This window comes from Argopecten irradians, chromosome 10 (genome assembly GCF_041381155.1).
Source record: "Argopecten irradians isolate NY chromosome 10, Ai_NY, whole genome shotgun sequence".
Lineage (NCBI taxonomy): Eukaryota > Metazoa > Mollusca > Bivalvia > Pectinida > Pectinidae > Argopecten > Argopecten irradians.
The window spans coordinates 26,987,876-27,001,949 of NC_091143.1; positions in this window are offsets into that span (position 1 = coordinate 26,987,876).

Below are 14,074 nucleotides of genomic sequence, written 5' to 3' on the forward strand. Positions count from 1 at the left end.
AGAACGTTAATATAACCAATTAACCAACCAACATCAATTTTCAGTGATATAGCACTATAGTACGGAACGATTTACAAGGAGACACAACACAAAAAAACATTGTCTCTCGAAAAAGAACACATATTTACCACATTCATTGATAAGATGTTAAGCAAGATTAAGCGAAACAAATTCTTATAAAAAATGAAAGCAGGATGTCAAATCATATACTAAAAACAGCGAAAGGGATCGTGATATATTTGCTGGTAAAAGTTTACGATAATACATTATAAAAACATCGCATCTGAAGTGTTGTCAAATATTTTATACTATATTATTTAAATAAAGTGCAATTACTGATCTATATGTCAACACTTCAAAGTCCGTTAACTCCACTATAGTTAAGTGAACTGTACTATTAAACTGTCTGGAACCACGCCCTGTAAAATTGTTTGCCTATATCGCACAAAAGGAACATATTCCATCATTAATCTGTTTTTACTTTCAACATATTCATGATGTCTTTTATAAGTGCACTATTATTTTTTTTCTATAAATATCATTAATATAGATTTATTGCTTTATAATCGAGTAAACTTTATCTTAGCATTGTCTGAAATTAATATTAATAAATAATTTTAAAAGCCACCGAAAAAAAAATATCAATGGAATTTCAGTTGTAGGCATTTTTTTAAATTGGGTTAAATTCACCTACAACAAGTCAGCCAATACAAAGTGTAGAACGTTATATTATATAATATTATATTCTATTCCTAAATACGTGTCATTACCCGGTATATGGAGTTTTCCCATGACCACATTAATATATATTTCCAATTATATTTGGTATTTACTTTTTCTTACATATTCAAAGACAATGTATATTAAGTTATACAAGTTAAGTTAAAATTTGTAAATGTCTCGTCTGATTTTTGTGTTTTTAATTTTAAGATCAAGATTTCTTACATATCGAAATGCTTTTCATTTTATTTTTTCCCGTGTTGAATTTGATGTTTATTACCTTTATGTAACACCTAGACTGTTGATGTCATCACAGACTTGACAATTCAGCTGACACGTGCATGGTCTCCACCCTGTGCCCACGTGACCTCCTCCCATCTCAAAGTGTTGATATAATAATTGTTTTTATCCCTGTCTGGAGCCTGGTAATGTTGAACGACAATTACGGGTCACGAATTTCGAACAATAAAATTCAGTAATTAACCGATAAAAACAAAACTTGTAAACTCCTCCTGTCTATAAAAATGAAGATGATTTACACCTAAACCTACTTACTCTCTCGCTAGCAGCCACCTGCTTCGTGACGTCACAATATGCCCCGGCGACATTTAAAATGCATTTGAATTTTACCATAAATCTATGTTGTAGGCGGACATTTTGAGTGAAATATTGACTTTGTCAAGTGATAAAGATAAAATTATCCTTTATTTATGACAACATGCGGATCTTATCTCGGGCATATTTGACTTTTACGTTTTTTTCATAATTATTTGATTTGCAATTATAAATAACATTTAATTTTGATAACTGTTTTAAAGGTTATATCTATTGCGGAAAAGTTTTTTTCTGTTGCATACATTAAAACGATTCCATGTAGACAAAAACAGGCTTGATAAGTATTCCTGTCCTAACGTAATTAAAAATATCTATCTGTATTTTTGAATAATATGTGGTGATACAAAAAATGTACGATACTTTTTTTTCTCAGAAAAAAAACCGGATTTTAATGCTGGCACTTAACAAACAATGCATCGAGTGTTCCGATTCACGAATCTATATGTTGACTTTTCGTTTTTATCAAAACTCATCAGAAATAGATTCTCAGTTATAGTGAAGTGTTTATACGAATATTTTGACCTTTATGATAAGACCCATATTTTTCCGATTAAATTTGACGCCATTGTCTTGAATAAACACAGCTTGTGTGATTCAAGTCCTCCATATGCGAGTAATTCTCGGTGTTTACTGTGAGGAAAAACAGTTGGCTGGGTATTATAAAGAGAATCTGAACTGAAATGACCTGAAACATGTACTGTAAGAAAACAGACTATATTTTTGTTGGTAATAAGTTGTCTAATTACACTGTATTTACATAGGATAAAGCTCACTTTTACCCTCTAACGTAGACCAGGTTTTTGGAACTCTTAAATTGTCAGTAGGTAATTTTTAAAGTCTTTGGGAAAAGTTCCAAGGCGTCAACCGACGTTCTCCGTCGTGACCACTTGAGGGCGCTCTTGTTGCTGAGTGAGATGGATGGTTCGAGAGTATACACAGGCACGCAATGGCACTCTAACAGTGTGGTGATTCAAACATTCTGCGCGAAATTTTCAACATATTCAGCGACTTGGCGCCAGCAATGTTTCCTGGCCGAAGTTATTCTACTTCACGTAATGGCGTCTTTCGTATCGAACTCTCCCTCTCGTTGACTGCTATCGCATTACTTTACACGTGCACAAGAACATGTCAACATATCTCATTTGTTGATTCATACTCTCTAAACTAAATACGACCATCTTACACGCGATATTTCCGTTGCGTTTCGTACCTGCACGATACGACTAGTCGCTTTAGTGTGCGAATAATTAACAAGACAGTGGTGGTGATAGTGGATCAGGTTTACCGGACAACCAGTCTCAGAGGCACCTATCTCTTCCTTTAGTCTCAAAACCAAAGGAAGGAAGAGAGAAATTAATTCTGAAAACAAAAGGAGAATTGTAGCCTTTAGACCAAGGAAAGAAAAGGAAATCACATCAGTTTGACCACCAAACAGCTTTCAAACGTAGAAATACTAATATTACATATAAACATTAATACCCTTCAGAGAAAGACGTGTTTTTTTTAAATTGCTATTTCTCGCGATGTTTCCAAGGTCAGGTTTAGAATTAAAGGTATTCAGGTATTCTATACTTAGTCTGGTGATCGGTTATATATTTATCAATATCCATTCGCGATCCTTGAGATTGTTTTTATGGAACTTACCTGCATCTGAATCGGTAGTCAGATTTTGTTATGTACATTTACAAATGTATTTCATGGAAAAACCAAATCCAAATTCAATTACTGTAGTTGAATATTACAACACGATCATATTGTTCCCGTTTTGGTGATATAATAAAACAGAAATATTACGTTATTTTTTGTTGTCTTTGTAAGTACATGTAAAAGTACAACTATGTTAGTATTTAAAAATATCCTTAGATCTGAGTACATTTTAAATCTATACCACATACTCCAATGGAAACGAATCAAAGCTATCGGGTCGCAACGGTTTCCCATGGCAACCGACAGTTGAACTCTCCATGCACGGAGATTCAAAAGTACGTGATAGCCACAGGTTTGTACGCTTCTGTGTCAATTTGTCGAGCACTTATAGCCTCCCCAAGGAGCAGTTGAAAGAGTCGTTCAACAACTCAATGGTTTCTGACAATTACGCCAGCAGTGATTCTCTTTACGCTGAAAATTATATCAAATTTAAACCCAAAGCATCTTCATTCCAATTCAACCAGCTGTTATATATTTCAATTTCCGTTGTGTGATGTGTTTCTAAACTAGTGATTTCGCATTGTTCCTGTTACTTGCTAGTCTTTCTAAAAAGATTATAAGGCACATGACACCTCGAGAACAACCTTCTATGTTGTCTGTATATCATATCATAGTAATAGAACACATTGTTTATATAATTACCAAAGGAATGTTCACTTATATAAATTATGTGTTTAGATTTATTTTATATAATTTCCATTATCAAATCGATCGATCAAGCAATCGAAATTGTATAGACTATATTCATCTTTTTTTGTTTTATATGGATAAAGGTCCAGAAAACTTTGAGGTAATGTACATGGAAATTGTTTTGGTCAAAAAAATATAGTGATGACAATCAGTTTCTCTGTTAAGGATCATGCATTGTAGTTCGGCTAATGTTATAAACGTTTGTTATATAAGGATAACAGTGACAGGTTAGGCTACATTTCTTCATTGTAATGAAATGTACATTTATTTCGTTTGATCAGATTGTAATACGACTATTACTTTTGTTTGATATGAGATTTTAATCAATTTCGCTTTTAATACAAAACAAATGTGATTATATAGTGAACGAAGTAAATAGTTTCACTTTAAAATGTATTTTATTAAATTCTCCCGAACTCAATGGGTACCTATTTTGTTGTGTTTATCTAATCGCGGGGAACTGCTTCAATTTGTTTACATGTGAGATAGGTTGATGAAAACTCCGCCTGATCATGAAGAGCATATCTTTTCGATGGTTAGACCACACATCCTTCCGCCCCATCTAATTGACGGGTCGGAACGCCGTATTAAATCTCCGAAATGTGACGATAGTATATTGAAATGCACAACACAGGTAAACATAAAACAACGGTCCATCTGTGTTTTATCACTCCATATTTTTCGCAATTTGTATTTCATTGATAAAAATGTTTTTGATGAAAAAAATAATGGTTATCTGTAAGTAATTTCTCGTGTGAACCTCGCTACACGTCAGTAATTGGAAGCACTGACAAGTGAGCGATAACCAAGTTAGATGGAGATAGTAAAACATATACAATTACTGACACTTCGGCACCCTGTCTTCCGTCAACATGCTCTGTAAAATGTATATTGTGACTTTTAAAGTTCACCACAAGCAACATTTATCTTCTAGAGTACAATTAACTCAGTATTTCTCACCCTCTAACAAAAAGGTTCAGACTTTTTCTCTTATCTACTTGTAACTTTTTGCAAATTGCAAAAAACTAAGGCAAGAATCTATATCGAAGGCATTCGCGTTTTATAACTCAAATTTAATTTTATTTATTTTACAATTGGTAGTGAAAGTCTACTTGCATAGACATTGATTTAATATGATAATGTTCTAATAAGCAATCGTTTACATGGCAATGCAATTGAAGACTTCTTAAATCTGATTTGATGATGGTCTCAGAAAAGACTAGCAACACAAGCATTAAATTTATTTTCTTTTTACTATACTGTAGGAATATACGTATTTGTATAATTCAGTTAAAGTCGAAAAATTGGTTTATTTCTTCAATATTTGGTAATCATTTCAACCTTTCATATAATTATTATAACTGGAATACCCCACATGGTAATTTAAAACCGTTATTTTTATGTGTAAACAATTATGTTCCTTACTCTTTGAAACAGTATAGGCTGTTCTGTCGTGGTTATTTTTCTTGTCTAATACGAATTATTCGTTTGTTCTGGTCACATAAACACAGAAAACATGTAATCATGTGGATTTCTCTCAAATGGGCGTGACGATTGACCAAAATAAAGACCATTTCTCTAGGCTCTGCCATTCACTCGTCTATCCTACCTGGCTATAACGACAGAATTGGACCACGCCCCACTTTACTTAAATACCACTTTTATGAATGGCGAAACTTTTACAATGAATCGCGTGTACATCACCAATCAATTAAAGCCTATGGTATAACTAGTTACCAATTACCTCAACCCTCTTTTCTTTATACACTTTCGTGATAAATCATGATACATGTATTTCTAAGATCCTATCTGGAAATTAGAAATAGAACTCTATAAACCTTTATACTTTCACAAGATTTTTGATCTGATAAATGCAAATTTATTCAAAATTCACTTCTAAATTCAAAGGATTTCATTAATTTTTTAATTTCTTTAACTTATTTACTTCTCAAAACTGTTTTTATCTCTATTTATCTCTCTTTATTTTTAATGAAATGTAATGTGAAATCGACAGCGATAGAAAAATTAGATTGAAAAAAAACCATTTAGAAGATAAAAAGGAAATGTTTGCATAACGGGGTGTTGTGGTATTAATACGTTTAAATACCTCTCAACATTAAAGGAACTTTATATGTGATGTTATGGCAATTTATTTACTTTAATCATTAAACTTATCAAGATATCTTAACTTAACAATTACCGATTTATTTTTAGCTCAGTAACACAGACGATTTTAAAGTAAATCGATATGTAATCTGATAAGGTTTGTTGACTACCTACATTGTGGCTGAAAAATATTGTTTTCAAGTAAATCTGGCGACTCACACGGGACCCTCGAACATACAACCGCCTACGATTTACAAAGATTTTTCTGATAAAAAATCCGAATATTTTTCTCGCTGCTGCAGTAACAAAATAAAGTCTAATGGTGATGTATGACTAGAATTTGATCAGAAATACGCCAGCAATTGCGTGTAAAGATTATATCAAGTTCCCATTTGGAAAAATTATACATTGTTATTTTCGAATTATGCTGTCTGAAATCTGTTTGAGCTGATGCAGCGTTGTGCGGGCATTACCCTTCATTATCCGCTGTCTGTTTTATAAATGGTTGCAGAATACTTTAAGACAATTACGTTTCCACAATTAAATCACACAACAAATACACATACATTAGTTTTCTGTTCACTAGCTAAGTCATGCAGACACTGCATATCTAGAAGAAACTAGTTGTAACATGCATATTTTCTAATTCTATCCTCAAAGTTTTCATTAATCGTGGGCAAAATAAGAAATCGTTCATTTCTCATTAGTTTTAAAATACTAAAGATAGGCGAAAATATATTTATACAGGCACATTCAAGTTTATCTTTTGAGTAATACGATGACCTGCGATTCTTTCTTTCTAAACGATAGTTTCACCGCTGTTGATATATCAATACGCATATCGCCTAATCTATGTGATGAGAAAATACTTCAAATATATTGTATTACTGTAAATAAACATATTGAATAAAGAGTGTATCTTTTTCCTGATCAAATTCATATCACAACCACAATATCAAAATGGTTCACCGTTATCAGCATTGTAAACTTGTTGATGTAATAGGCAAAAACATTGGCGATGTAAATGTAAACAAACAACTCAAGTATAGGACCCGCCCTATTGAAATAACTGCTCTGCAACTCGATAAACCTATCCTGAATAACAAAAACATTACTTCTTTCTTGTCAAGCAAATAAAATAGCATGTTAGATAGTTTATTTATTTTAAATGAAGATATTTATTGCTTGATATTCAAACAGGACATAATCTTTACCAACTTTGATCAATAGAATAAATCGTACTTTTATCAAGTCATTCGATCATATTGCTTGTTCGCAATCTGAGAAAACAAGTTTTGCTCCAATGGAAAAATTAAGTTAGTTTCTACTCGACCTTGATGTCTCTGGACCAACCCAGTTGGTAACCGCTGCATTCCCCATTGCCAGCATTATGTGACGAGGTACATCATGTAGTCACAAAATCTCCAACTACTTTCACCAAAAGAATGCGTGATCAACATTGGAGCGTTCGTTTGACAATGTGAAAATAATCCATTTCTCAGTTCCTCCTTGTCGAACAAGATAGAATACTATTTGAATCACATATTTTTTTATTAGTTAAAATCGTTTTAGCATATAATTCAGCTACAAACAACGCTTAGTTAATGTTACCTAAATTGTTAAGGTCGAAATAATGTTAAACATTTCGGGTTGTACTTTCTTTTCTCTATGAAGGCTATTACAACGCGGCCTTTAATCTAGTCATCTATCGCCACACTCCCATACCACAAACGGGTAAGACGATTCTTCAGTGGCTTAAGCTGTTGGATTGAATAATCTTAAGCTACAGAAAATTTTGTTGATAGGAAGTTAAATTATAAATAAAGCCAAAAGCAATCAATTTATTGCAGTGCATTCGAACAGATACATCAACTTAGATATTCGGTTTTTTATATCTTTTAATCGAGGATACCAAGAGAAATGCTATATTGCAAAGTTTTCACGGAATACTGAAAAAAAAAAAAAAAATGTGCTGAGAAAAAAATAAAGGTATTTCCATGTAGATCAACTTTGTAAATAAAATAAAAACATCGACTCATGTATGGTGCTTTATTTTAGTGAATTCAATAGGTAAACCCCTAGTCATGATAAATATTGCCAAGTAATCTTGTTCCGATCACCTCACAATGTCTATGATGTTAGTGAAACGGTATTAGAAATCACCTATTACAAAAGAAAGTTTTCATAAAAATATCGTTAACCACAAATAAAATCTAAAGACTCGAAAAATAAATAAGAAAATACTTTATAATGGATTCCTGCATTTCTTGACGACAACATTTAAAATTAATGAAAAGAAAAAACTAAAAAATGATATTAGTATTGCGTTACTATTGGAACTTACATTTTGCTCTATTACTTATTTAATATAGATTTTTAGACTAATAGCGTGAAATCAGCAAATAAAGCAAATAAATCTAATGGATTAAGATTGGTGAGGTCCTGCGATTTCGGTTGTTTATGTTTATTCTATGAATTATTCTTATTGATTAAGATTACAAAAAATCACGCTCCAATGGTGACGTTATAATCACCGTAATCACCGGAAGCTGGGACTTATCGACGCTAAATTGTACTTAAACCACGTCATTTTAGGATCTCGAAACCCCCGTATTCTACACATTTTCCACTCAAATTCGGATTCTGCTGTCACTGTTTACAAGGAGTGTTAGTTATCAAGATAACTTATCCGTTATAGAATTCTTATCTTTAGCTCGAAAAAGGTGCTGGAATTTAAAACGACAATTCAATGAGGCTAATTCTGTTAACTAACCACGAAGCAAAACATGACATAAGTGTATTGTTCTATATTCATTATGAAACATATAACAAGAAATAGTGACATTTTCCACGACATTGTTAAGTATTTTGATTGATACCGCTGAAATTCTAAATCGTTGAACTATACGATTAACATGAATGCTCTACCTATACCCGAGCCAAAGTCATGTACGTTAAACAAATGCAATACAGAACCACTGAGGAGTTGGTGAAATTTTATTTAGGCAAGAACATGCACATGAAAACTTAAACACAATACTGTCAGAGCTTCTGTACAAAAAAAAAAAACAATCTTTACTACACTGGCAAGGACCAGGGTTCGGCATACAAGACGTCCGACCACAAAGTTTGATGAATTAAGCCGTGAAAATATGTACTGTAAGATTTGTAAAAATGTAGTTTTTTATGTCTTATGTGTGTTAAGATGGAAACTTTCGTGCGTAAGTCACTTTACAATTACTGATAACACTGTAAAAATGTGAAATGAAATTCTCGACCAAAATATGACTTCATGGTCTGACCTTAGGTACTCATTTCGCCTCACTATAATTATAATTTTTGGCAGACCTGCTAAAACCATTTTCTGCTCTATTTGTATTTGTAAAAGTAAATCCAATGCATTGAAAGTACTGTAATTTTTAAAATGTTAGTAACTTTTGGTGATGAATAACATATCAGAAGCTTATCTTGATTCGTGAGCATGAAAAATACGGCATGCATAACTTTAACTAATGTGCATACTACAGTTTTACAATTACTGCTTATTGTTGTCGTTTACTGCTGTAAATATTTACTTCTATACTTATTGTTTTGAACAATGGTTCAGGAAACGCAAGAGCCCCTTCATATTGCATGCTCTTTGAAGGCAAGACTTGCCGTTTCTGCACTCTACATTTTACCTCACCCAGCCATAAACGAGATCATGTCTTTAACATGCTTAAATCACTTCTTCCCTTTGATAGTTAATCTCTTTTCCTCTTTGAGTGGTATAACAACAAATATTTCTAATCTCCTGGGGCTAAAACGGTTAGCGTGACGCAAGCTTTTAAATAAATCTTAAATATTTTCGCAAAATTTTCTAAACAATTTAATTCCACCAAAACAATAAATTCTTGTATTTAATTATAGCCGACATGTAACGTGTTGATATATAAAACCAGCATTCCCTTTGATCTCACCGCTATCAGAATAATCAACACGTTACGTTCTTATCGGATACTTATGTTTCAAAACAATGTTCTTTGTATAAATATATTTATATATAGTCTATGATGCCAGCGTCTCGGGTTTGTCGGCGTTTCAGGAGCTCATTTACACGTAATTTGCATGCCACACAATGTTATTGCATTATATCAAAAACCCTTCTCGTCAATGTAATCAACGTTAAATGGAGGGTGGAGCAACCTCTTTTAAATAGCAGTCGTAAAATGCAGAAAATGTATGTCGGTTAGGAGCAGACGACAGCAGTAACGAGACTAGGACACGCATTTAACTAGAGAATATGATATTGTTACCGTTATAATGGAGTGAGCTTTAGGAAAAAAGGCTTACTTCAGGATGTCGTATACTATAACTGGAAAAAAATATGTTACATTAGGTAAGACGTAATAATTGATGTTAATGACGATACGGACAATAGAACAATGTTAATAGTGTCACACAATTAGGCTATATAAGCGATATTTGATTTACGTCTAGCGACTGGTTACCGCCACCGTTTGATTTAGCTGTCATCGCGATCGTTTCCATTCCAGCAGCATTTCCTCTGAATCAGCGCCGCCTAGCGGGCAACAGGAAACAAAATTATTCAACTAGAAAATATGTTCCAAACAACGAATTGTAAGCAAGCAGAAATCAATCAAGCGAATAAAATTATCCCTAGATGAGTTCTTTGGTGATCTATAGGTCATTTCAAGGTCAAATTGTGCTTATAATACGTGGTCATTAAATGGTCAAAATACAGAGATGGTCGAGCTTCCTATGGCGGACATTCTCAATAAAGTCTAAATGCGGACATAATGTATTTTATGGGTCAACAACCGGAAAATTTTATGATCAATTTTCTCACAAAGAACTCAACAAAGGGGAGATAACAACCTATGTCGATGGAAAATTATGTCTAAAACAAAGCGGTTATAACACGACAAAAATTAATTAATCAGAAACCTACGGAAACATGTTTAATTATTTGAACACTTATAAATCCTGAAGTCGCTTAAACATTTTTATACTTCTGATCTGAATCAATTGTTTTTGTATCTTGTTCTGTCATTTATGTCTGCGATCGTACGAGATGACACATGGTTGCGCGGGATTGATATATGAGGAGCGTTCGGTTTATTCCTCTGTGGCAGAATCTCGCTATTGCTATTAGTAATGAACTATTTCTTTCTACTTTATTCGTAATATTGTTTCCGGTAATAAAAACCTTTTCTTTCATATTTTTAACGTCTAAACGGAAGGCAAACCTCATGAGTTCGATCACAAAATGTTTCTGATTTTATAAATTCACTATGCCAACCAGAACATCATGTAATCAGATACATATGGTAACATTTTACTTCTGATTGTCACAAACCAAAATCTCTCACTCTGGACTGAGACCATCTCATGTAAGATTAATCGGCATGACTTTTTCTCAATCTTCTGATTATTTTTTTTAATATTTCTATTGATGAAATGTTTACCAGATGGATAGACTTAAACATTATGTGCGTGTAAGGGAGACCATAAAATCCCTACCCATGTTTGCATGTGTATTCCTCCTAGCTTTATTACGAATATGTAAAATTATTATGCAAGCCTTACATGCAAAGAAACTTTAATGACAATCATATACTCAAAGTTTGATGTTGCTGTAAAATTTATGCCGTTGTTGGTGGTTCCAATCTCAGACTTTGTTTTCAATGATATAAAGATAGTTGTCTCCATTTTCTGTAGATCTCGAGGACGGATTTGAAAACACACGAGCTAATGACTGTCGCCTATTCTAGTACAACCATCCTATAACGCCTTCGTTGTCTCGTAATCACAGACTTTGTGTTAGTGATTAATCTGTCGGTCGTCGGTGAAGGAGTGTTCATCAAAGACAACGGAGGTAAGCATACTGTCATTAACTTTGGTGACGAATAGTATAAAGATACTGGTCGCCACTAGCCGCTCATGAAAATAATTACATCATCACAAGTGCTGTTGCGGTATTGTTTTGGATAAAACACCGTAATTACCATTATAAAATTAGTACTTAATATTTAAATCTGCTTTGTACAGTGAAGGTTGGAAAATAGGAAGCTATGTGTATCATGGAAATAATGCTTTAAAGGCACACTATACGTAACTCTCTCAGTTTTTTTGTAATCACAAATATATTCAATGGTCGAACATTGTACCAAATACCTAGAATAAAGATAATAGACGTATATTTTAACATAGTCTGTGCAGATAAACCTATGATATCGAGCGGTCGAAAATCGTCTTGTAAACATACCTGCCATCTTCAAACAGTCGTCATTGCCGCACCGACAATTACCGAAGTGTTATTATGTCTACACATTTACACGTTGTACGCAATCCACCTATTTCAAAGTAAGTTTACTAAAATATTTCTAGTTGGTAATTACGTTTATCGGCCTGATTTGTAGGTATATACGGAAAATTGTTAATCATTAATAATAGCTGTTTTTAATTAAATTAGTCAGTCAAATCAAGTATTAGGATAATGTAAAAACATAAACATATGGACAGATCGAGCTTATATTTATATTAAATGAGATAATACAAAGTACATGTAGCGTTATTGAATAAGCATACGGTGTATGTATATACGAACATTTGTGTATCTTTATATATATACATGTACCTGTAGGTACATGTTAGATGTTTGTTACATTCAATACTACCAGAAACATATATGCATTGTACAGTATATGTTTCTGGTGCTAAAGCATAGTTTCCGCCGCCGATATTCATTCTCTGCAAACACATTCCATATAAATTATTAGTTTCTTGAACAGAATCTAAATTGTAAAGTAATTCAAAGTTTGATTTATGAACGAGTAATCAATCAATCAAGTAAATACATGTATATTTTGTGTTAATAATATTTGTTTATTTTTAAAAGCCATGTTTACTGCGTATATGTCGGCTATACTAGATGGCGCATTTTTTTTTAAATAGACATGAAAAAAATATCTCAAATGATTGTATAAATAAGATTTAAACTATTGATGCTATATTTCTCTTTCATAATTTAATTTTATATGTTACACAGATCTCTATTGGTTATATTTTTGAGGTTATTTTTCCATAGACCGAAAGAATTGGACGTCAAATATTATGGCGTCATATATACAAAAACGGTTTCGCGGGGAATTGTAAAAGCGGCACAGTCAATGGCCAAACTTAAGTATTGGATAAGATGTCACTGCGCCACAAGTCCATTTGTTTTATTGTAAAAGTAAGTAAAATTACGCAAATCTATGCTTAAATAGTACTTGAGTGAGTTATCTGAATCAAATCATAAGCATTATTCTCAATATCTTTTGGGGTTATGAAGTCATAGACAAAAAATTGACGGACATTCTTAATCAAAATATCTTTCCGTTTTTTGTCTACGACTTCATAACCCCAAAAAATATTGAGAATAGTGCTTAAATAAGTAATAACTTAATAATTAATTTTTCTTTGTCTGCATACCAAATCTGGCTTTCTGATTGGCCAATATCTTTTTCACATACCACCATATGAAAATAATAATTAAAAAAAACCGAGAATGGCACGGAAACCCGACGTTATCGTGACGACATAATAGAAACATTAACGTTGCGTATTGATTTGGGAAAAATCATCTGGAATGATCCCTTTGAAGATCAATGGAATCCTACGTATAAGTATAAACGTATTTTATTGTATCAAGAGGTATGGAAAATAAATTATAAAAGCATTTATGTTACTATTATTTAATTTCATCAGGTTATGCAATAAGTCTTGTTTCTCTCATACCCCGATAAAATTAAAAAAAAATAGTGACATTAATGCTTAAGAAACAGGAGGGGAGAAATTTAGCGGCCAGACCGAGATATGAAGCAGGGACCTCCGAACACTAGCCGAATGTTCTACTTCTGAGCTACCTATATATGTAGCTGGTCACCGATGATCGATACAGTCCAATCCCACTACAAAACTGTACATATAATGAAGCCAAACAATGCTTGTTTTAACAATATTTTAGAAAATGAAACCACAATAAACATGTTTATTTATCCATGAAATATAACTTATTTCTCCAGAAGAATTTGCTGGCTTTCGTTCGGCCTATTTTAACATTAAGATTATATCAGGTTAATATAGACGATGAAATCGTAGTTTATTTTAACGCTAACATGTTTGTTTCTGTTTTTCCCGTGCGGAGTCGGCCGGCAATCTCTCCCAGGGAACATTGCGGTTCTCACAATAA